Here is a 14868-nt window from a genome sequence, read left to right as displayed (position 1 = left end):
AGGAGAAGTGATATCAGCTGAAGCAGGGCAGGAAGCTGGGTGCAGAGCTTTGCTACAGTAACTCAAAGCACCAGGTACTCCATGGCAGAGTTGTAAGCAAGATCCTCCAAGTTTACTGACTCTCCCCCTCCCTAAAGGAATGGGGCAGAAGGGAAGGGCTGCAAGAAATGGGTTTCGTGAATGTTTAGAATACAAGTCCCAGGTGGCTGAAAATTCAGCTCAACTTGTCCAGAAGTACCCAAGTGTATTTGCATACACAATTCATTATTTATGGTATTATGTGAGAGTGGTAAAGAAAAGAGTTTTCCACTGTCAAAACAGAAAAGGAGCAGATTTTCAGACAGAAAGCCAGTTCAAAAACTAAAGCTGTCGTGTTTCTGTTCATACACTAGACCACTTGCACCATAAAGCAGAACATCCCATAAACACTCTGACTAGACCAATCATAGCACATCAGTTTCAAATGCCATTGCAATTGTCAAGGCAGAACAATTGCCAAATTGTGTTTTACTCATCCTTTTACTGCTTGGACAAGAGCTGTGGTATTTATAATCTAGCCGTAAAATTCAAGCTTTACAACACTAGGCAGTTTACCAAACAGATGAGTAACCTGGGCGGGCTCGGGGCAGCTGGCCTCCCCAAAGAGGTCACGCTCCTCTTGTGTGCACCACCACCTGCCTGCTGTCCCCACCTCACACCCTGTTCTCCCTGCAACAGGCAAGGGGAAAGCCCAGATTCAACTCTCATGGGCAGCCAACTTCTCCCCAAACCCAGGAGACAAAAATGATGCAACCAGGCAGTGAGCAAGTCAAACAACAGCTCCACAAGCAGGGCATTGTGCAAGCGGGGCTGCACAGCTGCCCTCGGACGTGGCACGGCCACGGGCAGCACAGTGCAGCTTATCTCAACAGGAAGGGTTTCTCAACCCCTCAAACTGCCCACACGAGCCATCAGTAAACAGTTTGTCCTGCTCAAGAACAACAACTACTGAAGAGCTGCGGTTCTGTTGGCAGTGTAGATGCAGAGTTTCTTTAACCCATCTGTTGCTATTAAAATGCACGATTATGTAGTTTGCATAATCATTAAACACTTAACAGCTGGCAGCATCTCATCTACTCCTATCACAAGCTTTAAGAACTTTATCTAAGCTAGACTCTAGACTAACTAACTAGACTTACCTAGTTAATCTCCTTAGACTCTGCTTAGGTCAACCTAGTCTTCCCTACAGAACAAACTACTTCAGGCTTTGTCACAAAAAGAACTCAACAAATTTCATACTGCAGTGTTGTCAGTCACGTCAAATCAGTTAACTCTGGCTGCACACTCAACTTACTACACTGCACAAAGACGAAGTTTTCATACCAAACAATACACTTGATTTAACCTGAATGTTGGGATCTTCATCTTCTTAATCCACAATACCAAGACACACAAAACAGAGGCACTGGCACTTCCACAGTGCAGATTATCTATTCATTGTCAGAGCACAGAGCGGGACTGAACAACTTCCTGGAGCCCATGGAGGTTGACTGGGTAGCAAAGAGGATGACAGCATCCCTCCTCAACAAAGATCTTCTCACAAGATCGAAGACTATCTCAGAACCCATCATCACTAGCTCATCAGTCATATCAGGCCACATCGTTAGCAACTTTCTACGGTTAATTAAGATACCCCCCCAGGTACTAATTATGGCTGTGTAGTTGCTGTTTTGCTGATCACTGCTTTGTATTTGGTGAATTAATCTAATGACTATAAAAATGATACATCTGGGTCAATAAAGAATTCTGTTTCTAAATCTCTGGAGACAGCAGTACAATGAGCAGTCTGTGTTTTACTCAGATGCAACTTAATTCTGCTATTAGACTTAATTGTGAGGAATTCTATTGTTGCCCTGGTTTTTCTGAGATTTTTTTAAAGCCTTCTACTTGCTTATAAGATGGAGTCAGTTCTTTAGTTACTGTACAATATTAAGGGTCAGTTTTTCACTTTCTCACACTTTGGAACATAAACAACCTTTCTTGTTTTTGTTCACTGTCCTTTGCTTACATATTTCCAGCCTGAAAATAATGTTGGTTGACAGCTGGTCTGGCCAGTGGGGTGAAGGGGTAGTAACCCCAGAAGCCAATCTGCTACCAGACCCACAAAATTATAAAAGGAAAAGAAACAGGCTGGGTCCCTTTTGGGTGGGGAGCAGCTTTTCACTGAAGACCTCTGCCTCCGTGTTGTTGATTTTGCGTTCCGGGCAACATTCTATAAACATCTATGTTGAGCTGTAGTTTTATACATTTTTGTAGTGATTTCCTCGTGATGTCAGCATTATGATAACAGGATTTAAAAATTATTCTCTGATGCTTAGAGACAAAACTCTTCCTCAATTCCTGCAAAGAGTTTAATTCCTTGCTCATGATATTCGTGCTTGATTTGCAACACAGTGGTGGCACTCCTCTCTCAACATGCTCTCTGAGCTTTCTGGAGGACAGACTAAAGGTTATAATTCTGTAAGAGTAGAAGTCAGGGAACCTCAATGACATCTTTTGGTAACGTTATAGGGAGCCTCAAACACTGCAAAACCTTTCATGACAAACCAAACACCAGATCAGCTTTTCAGGACAACAGGAGTTCTTCTTTAACTTCTTTGGGACTCTGTCTCATTGCTAAAACTGTTCCCTGCCATCTCCTGTTCTATTTTTTTAATTACATATAAGGAAATACATTTGAAGTCTAAGGCAAGGTTTTGTAGCAAGAACTATTTCTGCTGTAAAAGAGGAGTTTCTCATGATGGCCTGTAACACCCATGAGCCTGCTGGGAGATGCTTGTTTCCCTTCCATCTGCATTGCACAATCTTCTTGAGGTTTATCAAAGGTATTCCTCTGCAAGCCAGAGGAAATCTGCGAGCAGTCATTTAGAAACAAAGCCACATGGCTTCCTTTATTTTCTTCAGATTTCAAAGCAATCGGTCACACTCACAGGAGCACTTGCAGGCCCTTGCTAGGTCGGCAGCAATGAGCCTTCTGAACACAAGCCAAGAGCCCCAATGCTATCTAGATCATATTTCCTGTAGAGAAAGCAATAATAGAGCATGTGCTTTATTCCCTGATATTTAGCAGCAGGTTTGTTCCATCCTACAGCAGTGCTCCTTCCTCAATGCTCACTTGAAGTGTGTTGCAATGTATTACATGTCCAAGCAAGTATGCAGAGAAAAATTCCATTGCATTCCTGCAACAGCTTATACTTCCATGCAGTCCACTTTGCCTCCAATAAAGTCCATAACCACAGCAAAAGATTGTCAAAACAAATCTTTTAGTTATTTTAGCACACAGTCCAGTTACCTCTGCTTGTTACCCTTGCTCACAGAAAAGCAGAGGCCTGCAGCTTTCCTGCTATTACCCTTTTAATGAGTTAAATTAATTTTAATTCCATGTGTTTACCATCAGTTGTCAAAGATAGGGACAACTGTTACAAAGCTTAAAAAACCAAGAAAACCAAAACCTCTGGGTCATATACCTCACCTGCCCATGGAATGCATGCATACCTGGCTGCATCCAAGATGCTTTAAATAGGTCAGAACTCCATCCTGGTGTTCCCTAGCTGCAAAGGAAATTTAGACATTCATATCCCAGACAGTCAACCTGTATTTTCTCAGATAAATACCATCCTCTGTATTCCCTTCAGACTTCCTGCAGAAGCTGTGCATCCCTGTAGCACCTTCCCACAGCACAAGGCCTAAAATATTTCAGGCAGCAGCAGAAATTCAATGGCATCAGTAGGTGGGTGGTGAGCAACTGAGTTGTGCCTCACTTGTGTATTCTTTTACCATTACTATCATTTACCTTTCCTTTCTGTTCTATTAAACAGTCTTTATCCAAATTCCATTTTATCTTTTTCCCTAACTGTGTCCCCCAGCCCACTCTGGGGAGTGAATGGATGGCTCTGTGTGGTGTTCAGCTGTCCAATGGGTTAAACCGTAACAATTTCTAAAGGGAAGTTGATCAAGCTTAAAGATCAGCCCCTAACATTCCAGTTTATGACACACCTAAAGGTAAAGACCTGAAATCTGTGCTGACTTCCTACCCAAAGGGGCAAAATTCAACTGCTGCTGGGTAGAATCCAAGTCCTTTCTCCCTATACACAGACTTCAAGCAGCTCATTAGGTGTTTGAATAAACTTGACCTTTCCTTGGATCATTGGGTATGTACAACATGAACTGAAATGTCTTTGAAAGATCCATTTAGGAACTGCTATTGTTTCATCATTAAATCAGTTTTAAATTCTGTGTCATTAGAAATACCACGTCTCTCTTGCTTTAATGCATTTTATACATTCCCCTTTTCTATCTTCAAGATTTTAGTTTCCACGCAAGGGATCAAACTCTCAAATTCCGGTCACTTCTTTCTTGTGGCCGAAGATTTCTGGGATGTACAACCTAAACTGCCTTTTTTTCTGCAAGTGGATTGTTCCAGCTGCAGTAACAGCACCAGCTCTCCATCCCCTGCACAGACACTGCCTATTAAACCTTCAAATTCCATTAAGAAACAGGATAAGCTCTTCCTTCCACAAATCTCACTTGCATTTTCAGACCAATAAGAAAGAGAAGCCTTACCAAGATGAAAGACCTCAGTTCCACTGACATGCAGGTCTTCCCTAAAAGGACCTTGAGGACTAAAGCCATAGGATTCACAGCTGCCAACACTGTGGCCACCATCCATCAATCACTGCTTACAGCCACCACGAAGCAGAGGGCCAGGTCTCTGGAAATGTCATTAAACCTCTTCTGGCATCATTTAAAAACACAAGTCTAGGAACATGACCCTGAGCATACTGTAAGACCAAGTAACACCAAAAGCAGCTGAAATGGGTGAGGAATAACCATCTTGGCAGTACTGAAATGCTTATGACCAGAGGGCCTCAGAATCTTCTTGGAATTGCAAGACCAAGAGTAAGAGATGAATTTCTCTTTTCCTTGTTGTAGGCTGGCAGAAGGCAACTACCTGACAAATCCTGACAGGACAGTAGTGGTAATATTCCCTCTCTTGTTAACACCACCCAATCAAATCATGTGATGCACATTCTGTAACTACTGGTAAGAAGTGTCAGCCTCACTCTGAAGGGAAATCCACAGAGCTCTCCACCAAATGCAGCAAAAGCTGGAAGATACAGCTGATTTGTGCCAATGAGGGCAGGCTACTTGTACAACATATTATAAAAAAGATACATAAACCAAACTGCATAATAACCATTAGAAGATCTTGGCAACAACAGGCAGCTCTACTCTGCAGCAGTGCATAATGGCAAGGTGGGTCACTCAAAGTTTCAGGCTCTTGGTGTCACCACTGATGGTCCAAGGTCTGACAAATCCAATGCCAGCAGTGCATGTGGCCAATGAACCCTGACACTCGTGGACAGCTGCTACCAGCACCCAGCATCAGCACCCAGCACTATTCACCTGCTACTCCCACACTGGGGGACGTCTCCAAGGCTGCAGGAAGCATCAGGCACTGCAGGACCAACCCTGACAACACCAGAATCTCCTGGTGCAGAACAGGGAAGATGGTTTTTGGGGAGACTGACAGAGAGTTGTGTTGACTTCTTCTTCCTCCAGCAGAGCAAGACATGGTCAACTCCATCACATCTCTGTCCTGGTATACACCGAGATTAATGTTCATATCACTGACCCTTGACCATTTCTCCTGTGCTAACCTAGTGGATCTATACATGACCACACCAACATAAAAACTAGTTTGTACCTGAACTGCTCCCTCCTCTACACAACTGGCTCCTCACCAGCAGGTTCTGATCACTTTTTGTTGTTACTCTCGTCTCTTCTCCATTTTAGCTCTAGACTTTCTCTGAATTAACTGCACAGGCACTTTCCATGTTACTTCTGCTATCACAGGAAGCTCCTCCCTCTATTTATCAGGGTTGAAGAAAGCCACAATCTGTTAAATACCATCTTCACAGCCTTGCACTTCACCCAGCTGGAATTAGTCATGAACCCCTCCCCACCAACGCTGGCTGCAAGCCTCCTGCATTTACACACTTACCCATCTACCAGGAGGAGCTGCTCAATACAGAGGACAATCCATCAACAGTAAGGAAGGTTTAAAGTAATAACACCAAAATCTCTGCCTGATGCACACGGGTAAAACAGCAGGGCAAATACAGGACTCCAGGGTAAGAATAACACCATGCAGAATACCAGAAGAATCATTAGAGCCCCCAACCTTGGGAAATATTAAGGGAATTTAAGCCAAAGATCTGTCAGATATAACATGACAGTTGATTTTGCCACAGGGCAGAGAAGATGGTAAGATATAGCAAACAAGGGTTACTTATTCTATCAAGTTCTTGCCTGCCATGACAGCCAGCTGGCTTTCTTACCTTCCTAACTAGCACATATCCATCTGTTGGCTCAAAAGGTACTTCAAATTAAGAGGTTTTGGATAAGAATGATACTTTCCTATTCTCAGTTTTCATATTCTGTAGTACTAAAAGGTCACAATACAAAACTCTGACCTTTGGAGGAAAGAAGACAAACACAGAACAAATCATAAAAACCCCACCACTGCCATCTTACTCCCATCTTCCCTCAACCACTTAAACATATCCCAGGGGGATAAATGAGGATGCAACTTGAAAATAAAATATTTTTCCATTTTTTCACAAGTCAAGCATCTTCCAGCCAGTTCAGCTCCAGCAGCTGAGGAAGCCCTTGCAAACACAAGCTGGATTCTTCACTTCCCAGGGCCCCACTAGCACAAGCACCAGGCAGCTGAATATTGAACTACACCCTAACACAACCTAAAGTCAGGTCAGGCTTCAGGAGACACAGCAGAACATTCTATTTGTCTGCTGCACTGGTGTCTGTCTGCACATCAACCCATCAGTTCTGCAAGTTTCACATTAGCTCTTCCTCTGTCCTATCACTATGCTTGGGGATAAAAGTGCAGTTGTAGAAGGGCAAGCAGAAAAAAGGTTTAGGTGCCCCAAGACTCCTATACACTCTGTATAAGGAACTAGATTTTGAAACATTCAGACTTATTCTCTCTACCTTCACTGCTCAGAAAAACTTGCATTATCTTCCAACTGAGCCATTTTTATATTTAAGTTTAGCAACCTCAAAAGGTTTATGAAGAGTTTTGATGTTTTTTCTCAAAATATGAAGGTTGAAACAGCACAGGCAACACCTTCCTTTAGAATTTATTCGCCAGGGTCAAACCATACAAAAGAAGCAAACACCATTTCCAAGAAAGCAATGAAGAACAAGGTACTTCAGCACACTAAGAAACATAGTGCTTGTTTATATGCACATTTCAAAGCAGAAACTTCCCGTTCTAATTAAAAAATGCTAATTTTGAAACAGATTTCAGAAGACCAAAAATTTGTTATTGATGGAATAACAAGCCTTGAAGCAAAATACACTTTACTGCATTAATGTCAAGTGCTTGATTGTTTTGACAGTTTGTAGGACAGATTTAACGGAGTTTTCCTACATATTATGCATCCCAGCTCTTTTGCATACAGCAAGAGTACCTTTAAAGGAGGTCATACATATTGAATGAAGTTTTGGCAATAAAATCTGACAAGCTGTTGAAGCTAGACAGATGTATCCCACTAACTCTGGAGACAATGTTGTCAAGAGACACTTTCATATCCTAATTTTGTATTACACTTGCACATGTTTACATCCACACACTGAGGACCACTTATATATTCCATCTTTTTCCAAATTAAAATTAATTTAACTCCATACCCCACAGAACACAAATAACTAGGTTTGGCACAAATGATGTTCTGGCTCCCGTAATCTAAAATACCCAAGAACACTGACAACCATGCCAGAAATACTAACTCCTCAATCTTTGAGATTTCAGTCATATTAAAAAAAGAGTGTTGGAAGAAAAATTCACTGTTTAAATCATAATCTATCAGGGAATTGATTTCTGCAGCTGATACCTATTTAACATAGAAAGACTACAACTTCTCTGAACTAATCCTTCAAGTGTCACACAGGGTCTTTCATTCCTTAAAAGCCCTTCAGAAATCATGCACTTAGTCTCATGCTTCATAACCTTTGGTCATTACCCACAAACTCCTGATGACTCCACCCAAATCAAACTGCTGCACATTTCCTCCTTGTGTTCTAGTCTCAAGTTCTCTAATTCATGTAAGAAGTCCCATAAGAAATTCTAGAATATTTCCCTTTTGCAGGAGCCCCCAAGGCTCAAGCTGATCTTTGGCTTGCCCTAACTTCATCTTGTGGAACATTGTGCTTGATAATCCAAAACGTGCATTTTCAGTACCTGTGTCATCTGTATGCACCAATTCCTCATTCACCACTGTCTCATCCAGCATCCTTCACACAAATATTCATAAACTGTACATGTCCAGCAACCCACGTGTGTATGGCAAACTGAGGAAGAACCATTTCAACAATTAAGTAGCTGTGATTCAACCCTAAGCTCCAAGTGCTGATAAACACAACCAAAAGAGGAGTCAAATTTGAAAGAAAGATACTTTGTAGGGTATCCTATGGAAGACTGAAGAGCATGCTGAAGAGCAACACAGTTTAGATTTGTTTCCACTGGCTTTCCAGGTAGGAAGGAAATCAGTGACTCTGAATGCCTTTCACTTCCTAGGTTGTAGCTAAGTGGGAATCAGCTTCATCTCACCAACAACAATCAACAGGGCAAGAGAAAACAGGAGGCAGGAGAGGTTTAAATCAGATGACAGGAAAATTTTCTTCACAGAAAGTGCTGTCAAGCATTGGAACAGGCTGTCCAGGGAACCAATTGAGTCACCAGCCCTGGAGGTACTTAAAAGATGAGTGGATATGGTTTAGTGGTGGACTTGGCAGTGCTGGGTTAAGGGTTGGATTCCATGTTCTTAAAGGTCTTTTCCTGAAGCTTTGGCACTGATCCATTGCAACATCTTTACTAGCACGTGCTTCCAGAAAATTCCAGATTGTATCACTTGAGGCATCATCTGAATTTAAAGACTTTTGGAACAAGGTTTAGGTTTACCCCAGGTCAAACATTTTTTTCTTCAACTTCACATGAATTGATTAGATTTGACTACAGAAGGTTATTTAAACAAGAACCTTGAAAAACTGGATTTCTCCACCGTTCCCTAGCACACATCTCACCACCTGCACAAGGCCATCTTTTTCCATCAAGAGAACAGGTCCAGTTCAGAAGTTCCACTGCTGAAAGTTGACCAAAAGGCATCCATGCCTATGCCAGGTGGTGGAGGAAAGCACCTACAGATGTGGTTCCATAACCAGACTGACTGAAGAGAAGTCTGCACAGCACAGAGCCTACACCACCCTTCCCCAAAAGCTGTGCTCCTGACCCCACTCCCCCATCAGGGCTGCACTGACTGAGCTGACCAGGTAAGGATACCAAAACTTTCCCTTCTGGTTACTTCACTTAGCAACAAATTCATTTCCCTGAGCCGGTGGATGGCCTTCACCCAGTGCCAGCTACTGGGGACCTGCTACCTGGGGGTAGCAAGGTCCAACTTCCAGCCACAGAGCAGGATTAGTTAAACTGGGGCCAAGAGGTGCCCTACCCTACAGAGTTCATTTGAATCTGCCTTCATTACGTGGCAATCAAAAAAGAAAACGGCTTCAATGCTTCTTGAGAAAAGCTGCACCTGAAAGTCTGTTTCAGCTCTTCAAAAAACCCAATCCAGCATCCACTGCACTTTGTATTTCTCAAAAAGAAAAAAAACCCAGCAGATTCATACATTCAGGTTTACTAAAAGCATATTAGTATGCTTTTAGTACACTTAATTAATCTGAAATCACGTTGAAAGGTCTGCCAGGCAACATAAAACATGGATTTTTGTTCTCTTTTCCCCCATCCCATATACCCTCATTTACAGAAGAGTTGCCCTCAATAGGCAGGAACTACACTGGAATGCCAGTGTCCAAACCAGGATTGGAAGAGAGAAATTTTAAGGAACAACCATCCCCCCAACTCAGGAAGCAGATTTTCCTTTCTCACATTATCAAAATCACAACAAATCTCCATTCACTTCAAACACAGACCATGGAAAACAAAAGGGAATCTCTCAAATCCTTAAGGAGACCAATTCACGACTGACAAGGGTCGCTTCGTGTTTTTACACACAGCACTTCATGTCTGCAGCTTCTGATTTAGGAAAATTTGAGATGACACCAGCCAATTGACTCATGCAGGCTTCGCAGAGCTTGAGTGTATTATGAACATCCCACAGAGAAGCTGTTTCGATTTTGGATGGAATACACAATTAAGCTGAGCAGTTTTTAGAGCACGCCCTTGGATGTCACCTTCAGGAGAGCTACAGGAAGTTAATCATAATCGGCATTTATCACTTTTTAGCCTGCTCTTCTAATCCCGGCTGCGTGGTCACGCTGAGTTTCCGCAGCAGCCTGCACCGCAGAGGTGGCTGCCTGAGCCAGAACCTACACTTAAGGCAGTGTAGTATATATAAATGAAGAGCTCCACTTTATATATATAATAAATTAGAGGATCTGCATCTCATTTGGCTTTTCCTGTCGATGTTAACTTCAAGTTGTGTAATCAAACACCAAAATGCCCCCACACATACAAGCAAAACGTGCAAGTGTTACCATTGACGGATCTGAGTAGGCAATTTAAGAGTTAATCCTGGAGCAGTGTCCTCAAATAACCCTACAGTGGCTTGATATTACAGCTGAACATGCTGCCTCTAGTGCTTCCAGCTACTGCTATCAAACGCTCGGTAGCAACTTTCCCTGCTGCAGCCACTATCGCAGTCACTAACACCGAAATGCAATTAAAGCTGGCATTTCCAGCCTCGGCCCAGTCCCCTGGGAACTGCAACCTTTCCTCCTCGCAGCACTGCCGCACCCTGGCACAGCCAACTGCGGCCCTGGCAGGGGAAGGGCTGTGGAAGTCATCTTGGCACTTTACAAGGGACTCGGGAAAATGTTCACCCTCCCTATCAGCTGGCTCCCAAACCGCTCCATTTTCCTGTTAAATCTCAGGCTTTCCCATGTTGTGGACACGGCCGGTTGTGTAAACCAAATTACAGCACACGACAGCGGCAATTTCTCCATTCCTCCTCTGTTGACATTTACACGGGCAATTTATCGCCTGCTAAAATTACCACTTCCCCCGTCCAATCCCCGAGGGATCCCTGCTCGGGGCGGAACGCTGCTGTGCGAGCAGATGCCATCTTTCAGACCGAACAGCAAAGCCTCAGCTCCATTTTACACTGCAAACCTCCTCATATTCACACAGCTCGCGTTTTCAAACTACGTTTGGCCATAATTATTGCTACTATTTACAGGTCCGTACTGAAGGTACTGCTTTTTCTGCCCTTCTTGCTTTTCAAGCAAGGTGGAGGGCAGTGAGGCATTTTTTAGCTCGATATAATCACCTTGGAAGCCTTTCCATACAGATCTAACCCTGACAGATGATTCTGTTCCCTCAGAGTTTTTTTGATACCTGCATGCCGCAGTCAGACCATGACTACTTCTGCCTGCAGCATGGTCTGCTCTACACCTACACACACAAAAGAAGTTGATTTATTATCCTGGGAAGAAAATAGGTAAGTCTCCTATTATTAACTGGATTTTCCCCTCAGAGCCATAAACTGCCCAGGAGAACATTTTCAAATGACCAGTCCAAACGTGTAAAATTCAGAGAGAGAATTCCTGTTTCTGCAAGTACATCTGTAAAACCAGCAGCACAACTTATACAAACAGCAGAAAATAAATGAGGCTGAGATAGGTCTACGACTGAAACAGTTGATCCAAACACCTTCCTGCTTATCTTAAATCCATCCATTCAATATAATACAGAGAATCGCAGTAATAAGGTACTTTACAAGATGATCTAAGAAACCTCTTCTTTCATACAAGCATTTGTGGTCTGAATTTGCATATCTGTTCTATAAACAGAAAGAGAATGAAACTGAGCACAAAGCATTTTTGGCGACTACACTGCTTTTTAGAGTGGCTGTTACTCTGAAAAGATTCAGAATATCTTAGCCCTGCTTGATTTACTTCCAAGCAAATCCATTATTTCCAATTATATTTGGGATATTAAATTTTGACCAAAATACAAGTATGAAGATTCTTTTTAGTAAAGGCAGGAATTTCATAAAATTTTACGCTTCATCACGCGTAAGACAGATTTCTCCCAGAATCAAATCTCAAATAGCTGTTCCACCCTGGACATTTCCCAACTAACAGTAATGGAAGTCAAGGTCCTCTGCTGTGAAACTCAGGTCTTGGGATGAAATCCATCTGATTTCTACTCAGAACCTTGCTGAGACAAGCACACTTACATAATGGAATTTCACTTTCTTTGACCAATTTAAGCCTGAGCAAAACCCAACAGAGACATTCTTGGGCGATTTTGTCTCATGTCATGCCACAACCTGCATGCTATATCCGCAGATAATCAGCCTTCCTCACCAAAAAACAACTCCTGAAGCTCCTGGCAAATACTCTGTCTGCATCTCAGAAAGTATGACTGCCTGGGAACCTAGGAGGCTTCCACTGTGATCTCTCCCATCAGCAAAGAAAGTCTTTCACATATGAAAGGCTTGACGGTGGTGTTGAAAGATAGAGGGAGTGTATTCAAACAAGCAGACTCCTGAATTTTCTATTCTGAGAACTATTATACCAGAATACCACTCCCAACCTCTAGTTTACCTGACAACAGCACTGGGATAAGATTAAATTTTAATGTAAGTAAAATAAACAAGGCATTAGCACGAAATCAGTACAATTTTCAGACCCTGTTTCACAAACGCCCATGGGAGGGCAGGCCCACCCTTCACTCATTACCTGAGAGACCCACGGTGGTGTTGAATCTGTAGGGAAAAGTTCACTGCTTGAAATGTATCATCAAAACCTGGTTACTTTAGCACCTGAGAGAGACATGGGAAAAAGATTTCCCCATTTTATGACACCTTTATCTCAAACCCTGTGGTTACAGGGGGAGCACCCAGCTTCTCAGAGCAGGTCACCTAAGCATTTAGGCCAACCTACAAAACTGCAAGTATTTTACAACTCACCAGAGTTAGCCTCTCTAATTCCAGGGTCAAGATAATTGTTAATGGCAAAACAATGCCATTCCCTAATTAAAAAAGGAAATGTAGAAAGCATTTCCTTCCAGTCCTTCAGATTCTGGAATTATTCCCCACTTTAATGAGTATTACCTCTATACAATGCAACATTTCCTCCAAATGAAACGTACTTCCTTTTCTACCACCCAAACACTTGTCCTAAAACGAGATTATATCCTTTCTTACCCAAGGTTCGAGGGTATTCTTGCCATCATAATACAAAACAAGACTTCATCAAAAGTTTCCCTGAAGCCAAACTCGGTTCCAAGCATATTTGGGGAAGTAGAGGACAGCCTAAACCTCACAGGTTAACCTTCCTGCTTTTCTAACAGCTTTACAAGATGGAAGTAAGAGCTCAATGGCCCACTTCTACTGCTTGAACATTTACCTAAGTAATTGCCTAGAAATTTAATGACAATGAAAGGAAAATTCCAATAAACTAGATTTTCCCCCCCTTTTATTCCATGTTCATACAACTTGGAGCTCTCCTAATAAAACTGGTCTTGTCCTATCAAGCCCAGTTCCACACTAGTCCCAGAAAACTTTAGTTGAATAAGTTCAGCAGTAGGTTTTAACAGTAAGGTAACTTTTTGGCCATCCTTTTCATGAGTACTATTGCTCACATCACCAACCAAACTAACAACATTATACTACTTCTCTTTTTCTCCTCAACTGGTCTTACACCCTTAATAATATCTGATTTTTTGACTGCTGCTTGCCAATGTCAACAGATGAAGGACCAAAGCTCAACAGTACACCCAGTCTCCACCACAGACTTCCAAAGGACAGAATTTCAAGCATTCCCCCTTCCCACTTACACTGCCCATTGCTTTGCTCCCACCAGTGCTCAAAGAAGAAAAACACGACACAATGGACAGACTGCAACAAGTGGTGTCACACAGACTGCAAACTGATCAATCTACTGCTCACTGTTCTGTTTAAGGACTGGACAAACTCATCATCCTTTTAACACCAACCTGGCTGCAGCTATGCACAAAATCCAAGAAAAAGCCCCCTTTAGCCTTTTTGATATATATTTTAAAAAAAACTTTTCTAAAGGGCTCTTTATGCTGTGTGACATGGAAGACAAATTACTGATATAGTCACTACTTTCAATGTGAAACGCCCTTTTATATCAGAGTAGTATCTCTCCGTAGCATATTTTTTTCCAACCACACATTATCTTCCACATTGATCTATGCTTTTAAGTCTGATCGATTAGCACCGGCTGTACTACAGCTTGTTCCCCTCTGCTTCAAGAACCCGAAAGCTGAAACATCTGAAACCGTTCTCCACCAAAGACAGCGAACGCAGGAGAAAGGATCACACCTTTTGTACGGAACAAACCCCTCTATCAGCTGCTATCAGCTGCGATGGACTCGTGCTGGACGCTTCCAGGAAGTTCGTCCCGATGGATGAGCCAGGACAGCCCGGGGCCGAGGTGGCCCCTCGGGAACAGCGCTGCGCTGCTGCCGCGGCACCAACACCTCCTCCATGGGGCCAAACATGGGCTGGACACGGGCAACAGACCCAGCCGGCCTCCCCAGCGCTTCAAACTGGCTCTAATGCACGGAATCAGCGAGGATGGAAAAGCGCTCTGAGGTCGACCCAACATCACCGTGTCAACCACGGCACCGAGTGCCACGGCCAGTCCTTCCTCAGCAGCTCCAGGGACGGTGACTCCACCACCTCCCTGGGCAGCCCACTCCAGTGTCTGATCACTCTTTCTGAGAATAAATTCTTCCTGATGTCCAAACTAAACCTC

At 42.9% G+C, this 14868-nt stretch overlaps 1 protein-coding gene across 1 annotated transcript in view; it reads right to left on the bottom strand.

Annotated features, from left to right (window-relative positions):
• Positions 1-14868, bottom strand: part of RHEB (Ras homolog, mTORC1 binding) — a 39063-nt gene that overhangs the window by 23392 nt on the left and 803 nt on the right. The window lies entirely within an intron of this gene.

Source organism: Prinia subflava, chromosome 1, assembly GCF_021018805.1.
Source record: "Prinia subflava isolate CZ2003 ecotype Zambia chromosome 1, Cam_Psub_1.2, whole genome shotgun sequence".
Classification (NCBI taxonomy): domain Eukaryota; kingdom Metazoa; phylum Chordata; class Aves; order Passeriformes; family Cisticolidae; genus Prinia; species Prinia subflava.
This window is presented reverse-complemented; position numbering and strand designations above follow the sequence as displayed.